Source organism: Protopterus annectens, chromosome 15.part0 (assembly GCF_019279795.1).
Source record: "Protopterus annectens isolate FY-2018-M chromosome 15.part0, PAN1.0, whole genome shotgun sequence".
Taxonomy (NCBI): domain Eukaryota; kingdom Metazoa; phylum Chordata; order Ceratodontiformes; family Protopteridae; genus Protopterus; species Protopterus annectens.
In genome coordinates, this window is record NC_056749.1 from 517,705,412 (window position 1) to 517,723,100 (window position 17,689).

Here is a 17,689-nt window from a genome sequence, read left to right on the forward strand (position 1 = left end):
CAGTGATATTGAGTGATTTCAATTACCCTGCCATTAACTGGGAAAACTACTCAAGTACAAACTCACAGGCCCAGCACTTCCTGGAATTAATCATCTCAAATGCCCTGGATCAGCTGGTAAACTCCCCTACCAGAGGTGAAAACATATTGGACCTGGTCATCACAAACATGTGCGACAGGTGTTCCACACCAGAGGTCAACCCATCACTGGTTAGATCAGACCATAAACTAATCACTCTGGATATCCACACCCCACCACCACCCCAACTAAGGAAACCACAGTAAAAAACTTTTTTAAAGCAAATTCATCTTACTTAAGACACAGGCAGTAAGTTTCACAGCCCCCACGCTAAAGGATAACGCTGCCCAAAATACAGAAACTTTTACAAATGCACTCTATGAGCACCTACAAGGATGCATGGATCGTGCCATCCCTAGCAAAACCAAGACTCACTCCTCTAAGAGAAGGAAACCAGTCTGGTGGACCCCTGCCATAAACAGGCTATACAATAGAAGGAGGAAACTAGTTCAGAAAAAAAGCAAATCCCAAGAAGGAAAGACATCCCTGATCAGTATCAGTAAGAAACTAAGGTCCCTCATAAAATCATCCAAGGCTAACTTAGAAAGAAAAATAGCCAAGGGTTCAAAAGATAACCACAAAGCCTTCTTTAGCTATGTTAAGAATCTAAGTGGCAACTCGCAGATATGCACTGAACTAGTGCAAAATAGCACAAAATATACTGAACCTACTGATTTTGCCAACATCCCGGCAGACAGATTCAGTGCAAACTTCACCCCCCTCTCACCCCCAAAAGGACCCACAACAATACCAGAAAAATGTAGTGTCCCAGAAATCACAGACACACAGGTGAAAATAGCCCTTTTAAAAGCCAAAAAAACAGCGTCAATGGGGCCAGATGGTGTCCCAGGCTGTGTCTTGCATGAACTACAGAATGAACTAACCTCCCACCTAAACACGCTGTTCAACCTCAGCCTCTCCACAGGCTACATGCCCATAGAATGGTGCACAGCAATGGTTATTCCACTCCACAAAGGAGGGGCCACAACTGACCCAGGTAACTATCACCCCATAAGCCTGACTAGCCTAGTCTGCAAGGCTATGGAGCGCATCATCATGAAACTCATTAACAAAGACAATGGGAACCTCCAAACACTTGATCTGACCCAGTTCTTCTTTGTTAAGGGCAGATCATGCCTACTAAACCTGGTTGACTTCTTTGAGACAGTCACCAAAGCCATAGATGAGGGAAAGGTTGTTCACACAGCCTACCTTGACCTCGCCAAGGCTTCTGACATCATTCCCCACTCGGATATTACAGAAAAACTCACCAGCCTGAACATAAACTCCTATGTCATGAGATGGGTTGCCAACTGGCTTACAGACAGAACTCACACAATAAGAATAGTGGGCTCCAGGTCCGATTCTAAAACAGTCACAAGTGGTGTCTCGCAAGGCTTGGTCCTGGGACCCCTACTGTTCGGCATATACTTCTCAGAAGTACAGGCAAACATAGGAGGACTATGGCTAACCAAGTTCGCTGATGACTGCAAACTGGGAGCCATAATTGACTCTCCAGCTGACACAGACATCCTCCAAAAGGGCCTTACTGAGATGGACACCTGCTGTCAAAGTCAATGCTTCAAGCTAAATGCCAAAAAATGCATAGTCATCATGTTTGGGAAAAAAACAAAACACCCACGAATTACCACATATGTGGCAGCCCCTTAATACAGAAGAGGTAATAAGAGATCTGGGGACCCAGGTAGATAGTAATCTCTCCTTTGACAATCATATTGCCAAAGTAGTTAGGAAATTCTTCTATGTGGCCCATCTAATTACTAAAGGGTTCGCATCTAGAAATAAATAGGTTATAGTGCCCCTCTACTCATCACTCATCAGACTCATCATAGAGTACAACGCCCCATTTGGGATGTACCTCACAAGACACTTCCAACAGCTGGAGAGACCAGAAAAGTACCTCACCAAGAGGATTACTGGCCTCAAACATATGTCCTATGCAGCCCGACTGAAAAAACTCCGGCTGTACTCAGTGGCATATCGCTTACTCAGAGGTGATCTCTGCCTGACTTACAAAGCCATGTCCAACTCAGAATTGATGGACATGCTCCACCTAAAGAAATCCAAGTCACTGCAAGCCATGCACTCTAGTGAGCTAAACCTCGCCACAACAATAAATAGAATATGCTGGAGGGATAGATTCCTGTCACAGAGACTCTCCATGCTTTGGAACAAAATTCCAAACTACATTAGGCAGAGTCCCTCACTAACACTCTTCAAGAGAAACCTTGACGAGTGGATGGGTAACAGAAAATACACCCTTGGGATCACTTCATTGGCTCTGCTTGACAAAGTATCAGTTAATTAATAAATTGGGCAGCAAAAGCCTACATACTTTGGCTAGGCTTATAAATGTCCTCAGGCAGGTAGCCTAGTACCTAACTATGAACCTATAAGGACATGGAATTTGGGTTATGGAAGTGTGTTGATTTTTTTTGGTATGACATATGAGAGTTATGTTCAGGGAGGCTGGGGTAGGGAGTTGTTTGGGTTTGAATAGGTAGATTGGGCTGGAGGAAAAGAGTTTATGTGAGATGTGTGTGTAGACTGGGATGGGGGTGTGGTGGACTGAGGTGGTGGACTGAGAATAAGAAGTATGGGGTGAGTTAGGGTTAGGAAGCTTTAAGAAAGGTAAGACCGGTGAGAGATAATAGAAGGGCAGATGGTATTATGGGGAGTGAAGTGATGGCTGGAATTGTAATGAAGTGGGTGGAGTTTTATTGAGGTAGGAAGTGGGAGGTGGGAGCTGTTGGTTGGGTGTGTTTGGAAAAGGGGTGGGGAGAGAGGAGTTTGGGGATGTATAAATCTACAGGTATTGGGGGCATGTGGGAAATGGGGGCAGGGTAGGGGAGCTGAGTGAGCCCGAAGGGCGAACAGAGCAGGTAGAGTCGAGAAGGAGTGCAGTCCACATAAAACAATCAGTGACTTGGACTCTGTGATTGGAACTGTGCTAAAGCCAGACAGATTTGTAAGTGTTTTCTGCAGCTATAGGGAAGGTCTGAAGTGCAGTGAGTATTCCACTGGTTCTCAAAAGGGAAGAAGAAAAATGAGAGAGGAGCCTGTTCTGGGAAAAGAGAGAATGAAAACTAACTAAGCAGGATTAAAATGCAACAGCACAGGGGGTTATTAGGTAAAGCTGAGGATCGGGGTATGGTTGTCTACAGTCAGTAATAAAAGTACAAAGTAGTACTTAGCAAAATGGGCAAGGGAGAGAAATATAAAATATAGCTGTAGAATCAGGAAGGGAGGAATGGAAGGTAAACGGGCTGCAGTAGGCTGCAATCATGCATGCAGTGGGTAGAGAATAGTTACAAATATTAACCGCAAGGCTAGATTATAGTAAAAAAAAACTACATACATGTTAGATTCCTTTGGGGGAGAATAAACACACTGTTAGACTGAACTGAAGGTTTTTATGGTGTAGGCAGTCTAAGGGCTACATCTTCCTTAGGAGGGAGGTGTTCCTGGTAGAAAGTTGTAATGAGGGGAGCACCCGAGTTTGGAGGATGAAAAGTGCAGCAAACTGTGAAGAGAGAAAGAAAGATATTTGTTTAGCGTTTAGGGACAATAAACAAGAGAGGATGTATTAGAAGGTTAAAGCAGATAAAGTAAGGGGAGTTTAGAGTTATAGAGGTAAAGTCAAAGCATACTAAAGGTGAGTGGAGGTAGTAGAGCAAAGCAAGTGTAGTTAGAGGGTCTGGAGGTAGTAGAGCAAAGCAAGTGTAGTTAGAGGGAGAGAAAAAATAAAAAGAAAAGGTACCAAGATTTAGTTAATATATCAACATGCAAGTGTTTGGGTAGTTAAAAACACAGTGCATCTTCCTTTTTAGGCACAAGGTGATTCAATGTGCATACATATATCAGCTATTAATGTTGATAACACGAGTATTCACTTTGATAGTGGAAACAACAGCATGCACTAGCAAAATGGTACTCTAATGTATGGACATATAACAGAACAGAGTAATTAGCAACACATAATTATTCTAAAATAAATTAATCCAAAATAAGATGGCTAAGAAGAGAAAACATTAAATTTTGGCAATTCTCTGGTGTACTATGTTTGAGTGGGTGATTCAGAAGTCAAACTGTTGCGAGAGAGATGAGCTTGTATGCGAGAACTGAGTCCTAGAATATATGCAGTTTTGAGTGGAGTGAGCCGTTAGTATGCTTCTAGTAGGAAGTCTGTTAGAGGGGAATAATACCATATAATGCGGAATGTAGTGGTATAGATGGAGACGCTGGGGTGAATGTTTGGTACATGTTCATGGGATGTTCCTGTGTGTGTACATGGTGTTTGTTGGAGCTATAAAGAAATGCCATGTGTATTTGCAGCCTGTTCCAGTAAGCAATCACATTAAGCAAGTGTGAGGCTGACAAATAATAGCTACTACAGGTGTGGAATTAATTAGTAACAGCAGTCGTTTAGGCAGGATGTTAAAGCTAAATGCAATACCTGGTGCAGCTGTGCTAGGACAAAATAGCCACAGACTTTTATGCAGATAAGCAGCTTAGAAATGTTCCTAACTTAGTCATATGCTAGTTCCTGAACCAAAGTAGTAATAATAGAGAAGAATTTGATATCTGCTTTAGAGAGACAAATCTAATTTTGAAGTGCAGATCTAATGAATCTTTTAGTCACGGGGCATATTCACAGTGTTGCTTTATTTCAAACACTCATTATGTTGTTAATCCTAACAAGATTTTAGAGTCTGATAATGGATATATATATATATATATATATATATATATATATATATATATTCTACCACTTTTGTATTATGTATTTTTCAGTATACAGCCTGCACTTTCCTCTCTGTGCAACACCATGTAAACATTAATTCATGAATATCAGATCATATAAGGACAATGAAAACAATGGAAAATAGGAATAATTTGCTGACCATAGTTATGATAGCAAAAAACTTCAGAAAAAATGTGTTCCATGTTTTACAACAGCTGACATATAATGGAAGGGGTAGAGATGTGGCTCTGTTGTTAAAAATGGCTTTGGTTCAACCAGCATTAAATAACAGCATATATTTTAAATATATTTTAAAATCTGAATGCTACATTAGTAAAATTATTGTAAGATGGCATGTTCTATAAATTCTCATGAGTTTATTTACATATGAGGGAATTTTGAGGACATTCTCACATTATTTATGTATAACTCTTAAAATTCATTATCTTTAGAAATTACTAAACGATGTAACAAAAACAATAACGAGCTACTACAGCTAGGGGAGATATACTTTACTGGCCTGAATGTACTCATAATGACATCAAATTTAAAAAGAAAATAAATAAATCATTTCAAAAAAGCCAAGGGTACTTAGACATCATATAGCTGAAACACATTTGCATATATCACAATAACCTCCACTTCAGGAGGTTTAGGGTAAATAGTGATAACTCTAGTTAAGCTGAGAATTTCCTGAAGTTTTGACTGAATGGTTTGTCTGTGTGAACTTTTCATATATTAATGGTGAAGGGCAGAGTTGCAGACTTGTTGTTAAAGAAAGTGTAGTCATAACCATTTGATTGTAAAGCAAAATTTATGTCTGCAGTAACAACTGTGGTCTGTGTCATTTGTGTTAAAACAAAGATGTCGCTACAGGTTAAAGGTCACCAAAGGAAAGGAAAAGAAAATATTGCTTAGCTTTGCAGCTTGTCAATTCAACTCCAAAGATTTGGGTTATTATAGACTTAACTTTTTCAATTGACTTCAAAAATATGCTAAGGTATATTCTAACAATATTTATCTAACACATTTACTTGAGCATAAAATTATGAAGTGAAATTTTCATGTTTCAGTTGCCTAATACCCTGCCAATTAAAGTACTAGAGGTGGGTCTATATTATGATATCACATGCTCAGAAGAGAGAATGACAAAAATAATCGACCCCATATAAGCAAAAGCTTACAATGTCGAAACCTCAGAACAGCGATTTCTTTCCAAGGGAAAGAAATCGCTGTTCTGAAAAAAAAAACAAAAACAAAAAAAAAAACCTGTAAAACATTACATAATGTGGGAGGCTGTGCCCCCCACACCCTCGACATGGGGGGCTGTGCTCCCCACACCCCCCTACTTAAATATACCAACTCTGAGATCACACTACAGTACCAAAAATGTGGCCAAATGAGTTATTTCCTAGGGAAAAAATTTGCTGAAAAGCCACTTCACTATTTTGCCTTTTCATGCTTTTCAGTTTGACAAAGACGCATTTGACAACCTGCGTCTGCGACAGCATAATAGGGAGCCCTAGAGTCCATGCCTATGTTATGAAGAAATATAAACTTTGCACTTAGTTCAAAAGACACATTAATTACTATTATAAAAGCGAAAAATATTAAAATCATTGCTAAAATGTTGGTTAATGACATTAATTAAATAGTCCTTTAATCCTGCAAGTCACACGGGCTATACACTTAATTCATACAACCCCACAACCATACCCACACTAGTCTTCTGTTCATAAGTGTTAGCAAATGTAGCAATAAGAAAAGTATACATAAAATACTCAAAGATCAGATCATTTCTCCAAGCTAAAACTTAATTTTGCAGTCCATTGTTTTTTATTCTCATTTGGTATAAGAACACAAAAAGTAAAATTGGTTGTGAAAAAATAAAAACACTAATGGAAACATAAAATATACAAAAAAAAATATTTCAGGTAATTTAATTGGAGAATAGTTTGCTTGCAAGAAAAAGCAGTGGGAAAGCAAAGTGATTTACATCTTCCAGCCAGGAAAGAAGGTTTTAACCCTTAAAGACTCTTAACCTAATGCTGAGTCAGGGCATTCATAATACATATTGAAAGTGGCAACCACAGCTTCTGTGCATTACATTTGTGATTACCAGACCAAAACTGCTATGGATATTGTTCTTGGAAAAGTAGATGCCAGTAAAAGCTATAGAAAATATGCTATCAGTCTTTGTGCAAGTGCTCACTGTTCTGACCTTCCTTCACTTTTCAATCAGTCTCAGTGACATTTGCTTTTAATAAGACCTTTTGATGAAATGTGGCCAAGATGGTGACAGGCTAATGGCTTAATTTCTCAGTGCTGCTATTTGAGTTACATTTCTGACAGGAATTAAGTTTTTGACTTTGTGGACTCTTCAGCTTTGAAGACTACCTTCTTTTCAAGATTTTTGGAAGATTATATTCAAAAATATATTTTTAATTTTATTAATTCCTGTCTACATTCAAACAGAAAGTGTTTTCTCTGTTCTTCAAAATGAATTACTCCAAAACTAACTCACAGGAACTGCAATCACTATTTACCAGCATACAAGACCTATCGATAAAACGGATAAAATGGGCAATAAGCTAGATAATTTCAAAGAAAAATGCACAAAACAAATAGAAGAGGTAGATGAAATAATAATGCAATAGAAGACTCAGATCTCCAGTATGGAAGCGGCACTAAATGGTATAGAAGGAAGAGTTTCAGAAGAAGACCATAATATTGAATTTTTATTAAAGCAAAATACTTTGCTACTAAACAAAATAGATGATATTAAAAATAGATATAGGAGGAACAATATATGCATTTATGGATTACCTGAAAAAAATAGGAGACAGTATGGCTAATTTCCTCACTTCTTGGCTCCCTAAGACTTTAAATTAACCAGAGTCTTTACATCTAAAAAAGTATACACAAACCTGAGATCCATATTTGTGAGTTTTTTTCCTGCCAAGACAAAGGAACTGATTTTAAAAAACTGCTTGGTCAAATTCACTGATTAAATTCAATGAGAGGACAATAAGGTTTGACAATGACTGCTCTTCATCTGTGATTTCAAAAAGAAGTATAAAAAGATTAAACTGGACCTGTTATTTTCAGCTAGACTTAAAGTTTTCCTTACAGAAGGTACTAAAACTTTTGAAACTCTGGACTCAGCTATAGCCTTTTTAAAATCAAAACATCTGGGAACATTTTGGAATAAACAGAAGAAATGGAATGGAGCAATAGTTTACTGAAAAGACAAGATCAAACACTAAAAATAGCAAATGCTCTTTTATCGAACTTAAAAACACTAAACCTTAAAATGTTACAGGAACGGATCCCCATCGATTTTTTTTCCCTGGGAAAAAAATAGATGTTCCATGCCTTTGACATTTTCAGGTTTCGCGTTTTAAAGTTTGATATAAGAGCGTTAGCTAATTTAAGCGTTTGCTCTTCTGATAGGAACACAATTTATCTTTTTATATAATTTTTTTATAACATTATAAACAATAATCAACATTTACTTAGATATTATTTGAAAACATTGTATTACTGATAAGCAAATATTAAATCATTTTTTCTACCTTTCTGATTGAGTTTTATGGCTATGTGTGTTTTTGGTACGAATGAGTGTTATCTTACAAGACAGACTTTTCATTTAGTATTATTTTGGTTGTACTGTGATTTTCTTGGGTTGTACAAATTTCTAGATGTCTGGTTATGTCTGGTTTCGTGTTGAATGGTTATGATTTGTGTTGCGGCTTGAGTGGAGTTGTGGGTGATATAGATGTTTTTTGTTTTATTTCTTTATTATCTTATATGATTAAAGATATGACATTTTTGTGGAAGCAATGGCTAAAAAAGTGTTTTTTGTATGTGCTGAGTTGTGTTTTGGAAGTTGCTCTGTATTGGATTCTGTGAATGAGATTGATTTCTCTTCAAAAACTGGAGCTACGCTTGAGCTATACCTGGTAACATTTTGGATTGTTTTGTTGCGCATACTATCTCTGCATTTCCCACCAAGACACTGGAAGAGTTTTTTTTTCACTTTTTTTTCTTTTTCTTTCTTCTTCAGCCTGTAGGCTATCTTCTTATTGTGTGGATGGTCGAGTGGAAACCAGGACCGTAGAGTAATGACATCAAGTTCAGGGTCAACAGTTATATAAGAGGTGATCCTGGTGTAACATTACTTAAAGTGATTATTATCTCTAGTTTTAATATCCTATGAAGTAAAAAATGTTGATGAAGCTGTGAATGTTGGAGGATCAAACTCTCAAAGGTAGAGATTTTGTTTTCTGGTTTTGTGGTTCCAGAGGTTATGTGAAACAATAGATTTTGCATTGAAGCAGATATTGTCAAAGATGTCAGATTTGAAAACAGTATGTCTGTCATTCATTCTTGATTTCAGGAATCACAGTATTGTAAATTAATTGCTGGAAGTTAATGGTTTTGTGAGCAACAAGCTAAAGATGTGGGTCAGGGGTATAGATAGGTCTGGAAAGTTGAAAATTATGCTGCCTGGGTAAAATATATATTTCTTAACTTTCTCTGATGTTAAAAGATGTCTTAGAGTCTGACTCAAGTTTTGAATTTGTCTTCCTTAATCTCTGTTAAGTCTGATGACTGTTGGTGAAAGGTTGGATACTGACACTTAATAAATAATAATTGATGTTAAAGTCATAAAGGTTACAAATAGCCAGCAGCCATACACAGATATTTGAATCTGTACTCTTGGTGATATGTAAGGTGTATGATACTAAATATTATGTTCCCAGGTATATGAAAATATACAAGCACTCTTTTACACAGAACATGAACATAGAAATAATTAAAAGTATGTGTTTTATGATATATATCTGAAAATAAGGTGCAACTCACAATGGTTCATCACTTACACTTTGTGATGCATTTTAGATGCATTAATGCAGATTCTCATTACCTTCCACATAAAATATGTATATATATTATTAATGATAAATCATGTATAAGAGCCTATTTTAATCAAAGTACTGATAGCTACATATATTTTGTAAAACCTGGGGTACAAATTGTATCACACTAGCCTATTTAGAAATAGCAACAATTTTAGATATATTTAAGGCTAGTGTTTGGACTTGCTTTATTTCCTGCAGAAATCATTATTTCCATATATACTGATATTTCAGGGGTAGGGAGCTCTCCAAAAGTCACAATTACCACAGACAGATAAAGCTACTCACTTATATAGATGTTTTAATGGCAGGAGAAAGAGCTGAATTGCACTTCATAAATATATATCAGTGTATGAACTGGGGGGGGGGGGCATAATGATGAAGATCTATACCTCACAAATACAGTGTTTGATACTTACTTTTGAGGGAAATGGGTTAGGCCTAAAATGGAATAGAAGAGATGTTAACTTAGTACTCACTTATAAAACTATGTATACAGTATATAGAAATGCTTTTTGGTAGGATTTAACACACTGTTATTTCTTACAGATGTACATCTCCTCAGACACAATTAATTGCATTTATGGGGACATTTTATAGGTAGGATATGGATTACTAATACATTATCTTATGTCCAAATGGCAGAGAGAGACAGAGAGATGAAGACTTTCACTTGTACATGATAGATTTATAAGTTTTGTAAAGTACATTACTTTCTTCCTAGCATCTCAATATCTTTTTAAATTCATTCAATGTTAAATTCATTGTGGAGGTGGGTTTTTATTCCTCAGACCCTCATTAAATGATAAGACAATTATCAATGGTTACACCCCTCTCAGATAAATACTGAAACTGGTTTATGTCTCATGCTAGAAATGAAGCACATTTCTAATTTAAGAAAATGTTTTTCGGTAACCACTTTAGGTGAAAGCTGTTTGATTAGTTAGTTCACATTCTGTTTCATAATGTATGCACAAGTAATGTTCTCAAACTGAAAGATATCAAGGGAAACTATACTGCTTGGTTTCAAGACTCTAGTTTTTCGGCTTACTTAAGATACCATCCTTTTTATTTTATTAGTCCAGTTACCATATTTTACAGTGATGATGCTTAAGTTGTTAATAACATGGTCCCTTAACTGCTGAATGGAATTTAAGTTGTACACATATGTTACTTAAGAAAGATATGCTAGCTTTATTCTTTTTTTGAATTCACATAATTTTATGCACACACACACACACACACACACACACACACACACACACACACACACACACACACACACACACACACACACACACGCATGCATATACAAACCCATGCCATTTCAATTAGTAATATGTAAGATTATAAGCACATAATTTAATGCATTTATATAGTTGAGTTATATATTAATATAAGTGAGTTTCAGATTAACTTTGGATATTAATTTTTATTAATCATTTCTTAATATTTGTTTAATAAGCAACTGTCTGTAAAACATTAATCCTCAAATAGCTAGGAGGAGACTTTAGAAGGATTACTTAAATAGATATGCTATTCAAATGTAAGGCCTTAAACCCCAGAGATTGCATAGCTTAATTTTTATTTAAATGTTTACTATTTCAGTGTTTAGGTATCTATAATTTGGTGTCTATGAGCATTAATAACTTCAGCTTGTTTGATAAACATATACAATTATTTTCAGTCATATTTTCCTTTCCTATATTGTAAAGACCATATGGCTAACTATACTTCTACTGATACATTATATATGAAGTGTATTTCTATCAATGTTAATGGTCTGAATACTGATACAATGTATATGAAGTGCATCGCTATCATTGTTAATGGTCTGAATACTAATATATTATATATGAAGTATATTTCTTTCAATGTTAATGGTTTGAGTAACAGCTGTAAAAGGGGGAGTTTAAATAAATATCTAAACATTTTTAACACTGAAGTTGTATTTTTATGAGACACATTTATTACAAGAAAACATTAATAGACTTAATACTAACAACTATTCAGTACTTGTTAGCTCACATTATAAACAAAAAAGGGTGTTGCAATTTTTTGGAAAAACTCTGTATTCATGCCTAAAATCATAAATTTATACAGTGATAGATCTGGGATGTTTTGTCTGTTAACTTTGGAAATAAACAGAAATGTATACACTTGGTTTAATCTTTACTGGGTTTCTAGGTTATAAGTTAAAGAGATTAAGCAGCAATTTGAGTAGATTATGCAGCATTCTAAAGGGAATATAATTTTAGCTGGTGACTTTAACTGTATACTGAATTATTGTGATACTAACACAACAAATAAGCATAGGAAACTAGCATCATCCAAGGCATTGATAGACTTTATAGATATGTTCAATATGTTCAATATTAAGGACATAAATTCACACGTGCAAATTCATTATTTTTTTACACATTATTTACATTGACACGGTACCCAAGTGAAAATAGTTAGAGTGCATATTTTCAGTGATATAAGTTAAAGTTGTCATATGCCCCATCTGATCACAATGAAATTACACTTGAATTGAAAATGAATGCAAAATAAAGAGCTTATATTAACAGAATTCCATCACATATAACTAACCTGAAAGATTTTAAGGAATTTTCTAACAAGGAAATTCAATCCTTTATAAATGTAAATTTAACTAAGGTTATATCTGAGATATATGTGTGGGATTCTTTAAAAATCATATGTATATGAAAAAGTTCTATCCTGGTATATTAATAAGAAAAAACAATGGAATAAAGAATTATTGGATCTACGAATGAAAGTTTATAAACTAAACTTAGATATCCAAAAAGGTAATAAAAACTTAACAAAAAATTTTAATGAGATGAATAAAAAAATATTTAGAAACATTACACCATAAGACTATGATTAATTTAGAGAAGACAAAAAAATCAGTTCTTATTTTATGAATCCTAAAAATCAATGTAGATTAGCAAACCGAGTGAAGAAGATTATTAAATCTAACCAGATAAAAGTTTATATTCCTGAGCTAAAAAAAAGGTTTCAGATTTAGAAGGTATTTTAGAGGCCTTTAAAATACACTTTAATTCAATTAACTTGTATGAATTTTTTATGAAACATATCATAGATAAGTTAATTGAAGATCAAATAAAACTAATAGCTAAGCCAATTTTAATGTCAGAACTTAAATATCAAATTAATTAAAATTAAACAAAGCACCTGGGATTGATGGTACTATTTCAAAGATGCATAAACTATTATGCAAGAAAACTTTGGCAATATTGTTAAGAGTATTTACACTGGCTAAAGAAGCAAAAAAAATCCCCTATCATGGAAATACACATTAATTTCTCCAATTTTAAAGACAGATAGCGGTGGAAAAGAATGCTCATCTTATAGACCAGTATCCATATTAAATGTTTACTATAAGATTTTTATAGCAATACATACTAACAGAATTAAATAGTTTCTACCATTGCTGATTGATGAAGATCAAACTGACTTTATACTGAACAGAAACACATATGATAATACTTGACAATGTTAATATTACAAAAGGAAGCTTGATTTTAGTAAGTCCATGCATTAATAAAGCCTTTGACTCAGTGCACTAGGATTATTTACTTTTGGCCCGAGAATAATATGTTTTTTTCCACAAGATGTCATAAAATTAATTAGATTGTTATATGAAAATTCTTTAGTTTATGTAAAGATTGGATAGCACAGATGTAGACCAATTATAATTGTCCAAGGTACTAAACAAGGATCTCCATTGTCTTCATTATTGTCTGCTTTGGTCATATAATCATTTGCTAATTGTATCAGATTGAATGCAAACACTTTAATAATCATTTAAATTCTAAAATTCATTTGTTTGCAGATGATACTTTACTAACTTTGAATGATTATGGCAGTTCATTACAAATTTTATTTGATTCAATGGAACGTTTCCAAAAAATTTCAGGCCTTAAATTAAATGATAATGAAACTATGATATTACTTATAATTGAAATAAGGAAAACAAGGATAAGAAGTTTTCAAATTATATAGTTCTAGATAATAAAATGAAGTACCCAGGGAGTAAATTATCAAATGACATTAACAAAACATTATTAATTTTACCAGTATATTTCAAATAAAATAAAATGTCTTATGGATACATGAAATAATTATTTTATCTTTTTTACAATGGAACATAGGTTTTTATTAATTAAAATGCTTATTTTTCTCAAAATGTATCTTATATAAGCTATTTATCTTCCTCTTTCTAAAAAATGTATACATCAATTCAATAAATTAATGTTAAACTTTTTATAGAATTCCAATAAACCGAGAACAGAGTTAGGTCATCATCAAGACCGGGCATCTGGTGGAATTTGCCTCCCAGATATAAAAATGTATGCTTTAGCTTCCATTATTAAGACAATGATTTTATGGTAAAATTCTTCTAATTCTGAAAGGTGGAAACAAATACAGGAACTTATTTGGTTAAAATCAAATCCTCCATTGCCAGTTCAATTTAATAAAATATTACCCAATAATTTTCATTGGTTGGTAATGGAATATATTTTAGAGAATAAAATTAAACATATATGCTTTAAATTTATAACTAATGCATTAGATTTATTTAAAAATTGTCTGATTAAAATCACAGAATTTAGAATGTTGTCATTTCTATTATACCCCATAGCTTGTACACAGAATAACATTAACACATTTGATGTCTATAAAATGATTATACTTAGGGAAAACAATTCATATAATATATAATAATGGGACAACTAATGGATTTTTGAAAAATTCTCTCCATGAAATACATTCTAAGTAGTGAAATGTGGTTAGACATACACACTTTAAGGTAGTATAGTATTAGAAAACTGGAGTCAATGCATATAACTGTTAAGGATACTGTTCACCAGATTTATAGAATTTATGATTATTATAGGAAACAAAACAGTAATAGGAAAAGGGTACCTACGTAAAATATATAAAGTAATCAAAAATACAAAATTGTAGCATAAAATAATTTTTGGGACTATTAGGGATCAATAAATAATCAACCTCCTAGTAAAAATGATAAAAAGTTCATTTTAATTTTTTCAAAGCAAACAACTCTTCATTGCAATGGAAGTTGTTTCCTTGGATATTTATACAAAGAACTTTTATTACTCCTCATAAAATGGAGTTAATGTTTAAGCAAGATATTGGGTGTTGAAAATGTAAATTACAATTGGAAGCAAATTGGTAGCATGTTATATGATTGTAAACTGCTTAAAATATTTGAGGAAAAACTGAACTTTTCCCTACAAACTGTTTTTAATGAGAAATTTCCGTTAACTAAATCCTTGATTTTGTTTAACACTCCAATACCCAATTGTGTTCCCAGATCAAAATATTCACCTTTATGGACTTTAATAGCTATAACACATAAAGTAATTACTATGAACTGGATGAGTAAGGCTTCTCCTTCATTTAACAAATTCAGAAATATTGCACTTAATGTTTCTCAACTGGAAATGTATACAATAAAGATGAGAATACTTGAGAAAATTGACTGCAAAATGATATGAAACTGAAGTAGATTTTGAATGATTACTAATTGTTTTTAAGTAGATACTTTTGTATATAGTCTTACTTTATTTTAATTTATTGTTAAAATGTTTTTTTTCCATTAATGTGGTTAATTTGTCATAAAATCTGTGTCTCTTTTTTTCTGTTATGAATTCATACTGTTTTAAATCTTAATAAAAATATTCTTGAAAAAAGTATTTTTGATATAAACTCATTTTATGCCATTCGTCAGGGATAAGTCACCCAAATATAAAATTCCAGTGATGGCCATGAGTATGTGACACAAGGTAGAAAAAATCCAACACATTGACTACAAATTAAATATTCAAAGATCATAAAAGAAGACATAGAAACCTATATGAAAAGAGGCCACTAGACTAGTGGAAGTAATCCAATCAACAAAAAATAGCTAACTAAATAAATAAAAAATAAATAGATCAAGGCACTTGAGGAATCACTATTCAGCAACTGTTGATGTTAATGTTATGATTTGTATAGCCTGATAAAAATCTGGGCTCCTTTGAGAGTCATAGAAGTGAAAATCCCTCAAAGAAACAAACACTGAGAAAAATAACCTCAGTAGCTGTTTTCCATCAGAAATCATTGCTGATACAGTTTCTAGAAGTGTACCGGTAATAATTCACTTCTTCTGGGAGTTTTTTCCCTTCTTTGAGTTGATGTAGCAATGGAGTTGGTATTTGCAAGTTTAGAGGGGTGTGAGGGGATTGTTCCCACATCTGTGGGTGTGGGCGGGTCTTGCATCTTCAAGAAAGACTTAAACTTAATTCTTCAACATATTTTGTTTCAGGTATTGTTTTTCACCATTTCTGATGGTCAGTATTGTGGAAATCATCATTTTATAATACAACAGAGATTCTGATGTCATTTTATCATCTATAACCAGTGCTTTAACTTGTATGTACTATGTACAATCTGCTGGTATTGGTAATCTAGTTGAAAATGTATTGTTTCACTTGATACAATGGTTTATTATGTAATATTTGTGACATGGTTACATTTTTTCATTTTTTACAACTTTGTCACATTATCATTTATACAGTTTCATCTTTGCGTGTCAAACAAAAACACATATAAGAAAGTAATCATAAGGCACAAAGCAAATGTTCCTGTGTTAAACATGCATTTTGGATAACCAATATCAGGAGATTCCTGAATGGAGGTAACTAATTTGCATGCTTGGAAATAAAAGCCATATTTGCTTGCCTACTTACTGATGGAATATCTTCTGCTAATTCCTGTATCACTGCAAAGGACTGCATGAATGAATTTTCTATTCCATTTTTGTATTTCTCTACATACTGTTTTCCTACAGACAATAGTGCTTTAAAAAAGTCATACATTCTACATTTTCTCTTCAGGGATTTGGCCATATGATGCTAGCAATACAGCATTATGTCTCCTGGAAGGCGAAGCTGAGATGATAGTTCCCTTCCTAGGATCCTTAAAGCTGGTATTTCCATTAATGCTAAACCAGAAAACTACCTTGCTTGGGAAAAAATTCTTACTCTTGGAAATAATTCTGGGATGAGCTTCTCCTTGTGGTGCTTGCTCTAACTTTCTCAGTACAGTGTAGATATATATGTCTTCTCCGCCAGTTCATTAATCAGCGGCTTCCCAATGTCCAGATATGAGTTTAGTGTAACATGCTGATGACTCAGCCCCGCTTTGAAACAGTAATTTCTCACTAGTAATCGAGCTTCACTTTAATATTCACTAAATTTGACAGTGATTTGAAAATGTTAACCTACTGCTAAACCTAAACAGAAGTAAGTCATTCCTAATTTCATCATACTGGAATAAACACTTAAACTCACTGTCTCAAATTTAATTTAGGATATGTCCACAAACTCAAGTATTTAGATATTATACTTGGATTCTGTCTCAGTTAAAGCAAACATACCTATAGGGTCTATATTGAATCAGCGTATGCTTAAAAAAGCTAACGCTGATTCATCGACCCTAGTTCAGTGAAAGCTGAAAACCCGAACACCCGGAACAGCAAATTTCCTCTCAGGGAAAGAAATCGCTGGGCTGGTTTTGGGAGTTTTCCATTTCCTCCAATGTGTTGCGATCTCGGAGTTAGTATATTTAAGTAGGGGGGTGTGGGGGCGGCCTCCACCCCCCACATTAAATACTATTTTAATTGTTTTTTTTTTTTTTTTTGGTGGAACAGCGATTTTTTTCCCTGGGAAAAAAAATCGCTGTTCTGAGTGTTCACCATTTTCAGAGTTCGCTGAACTAGGGTTGATGAATAAGGGTTCGCTTTTTTAAGCGTTTGCTTATTTAATATAGACCCTACCTATAGTACAGTTAGAGTTCTACTTTATAGTCACAGTTCACATTTCTAAACTGT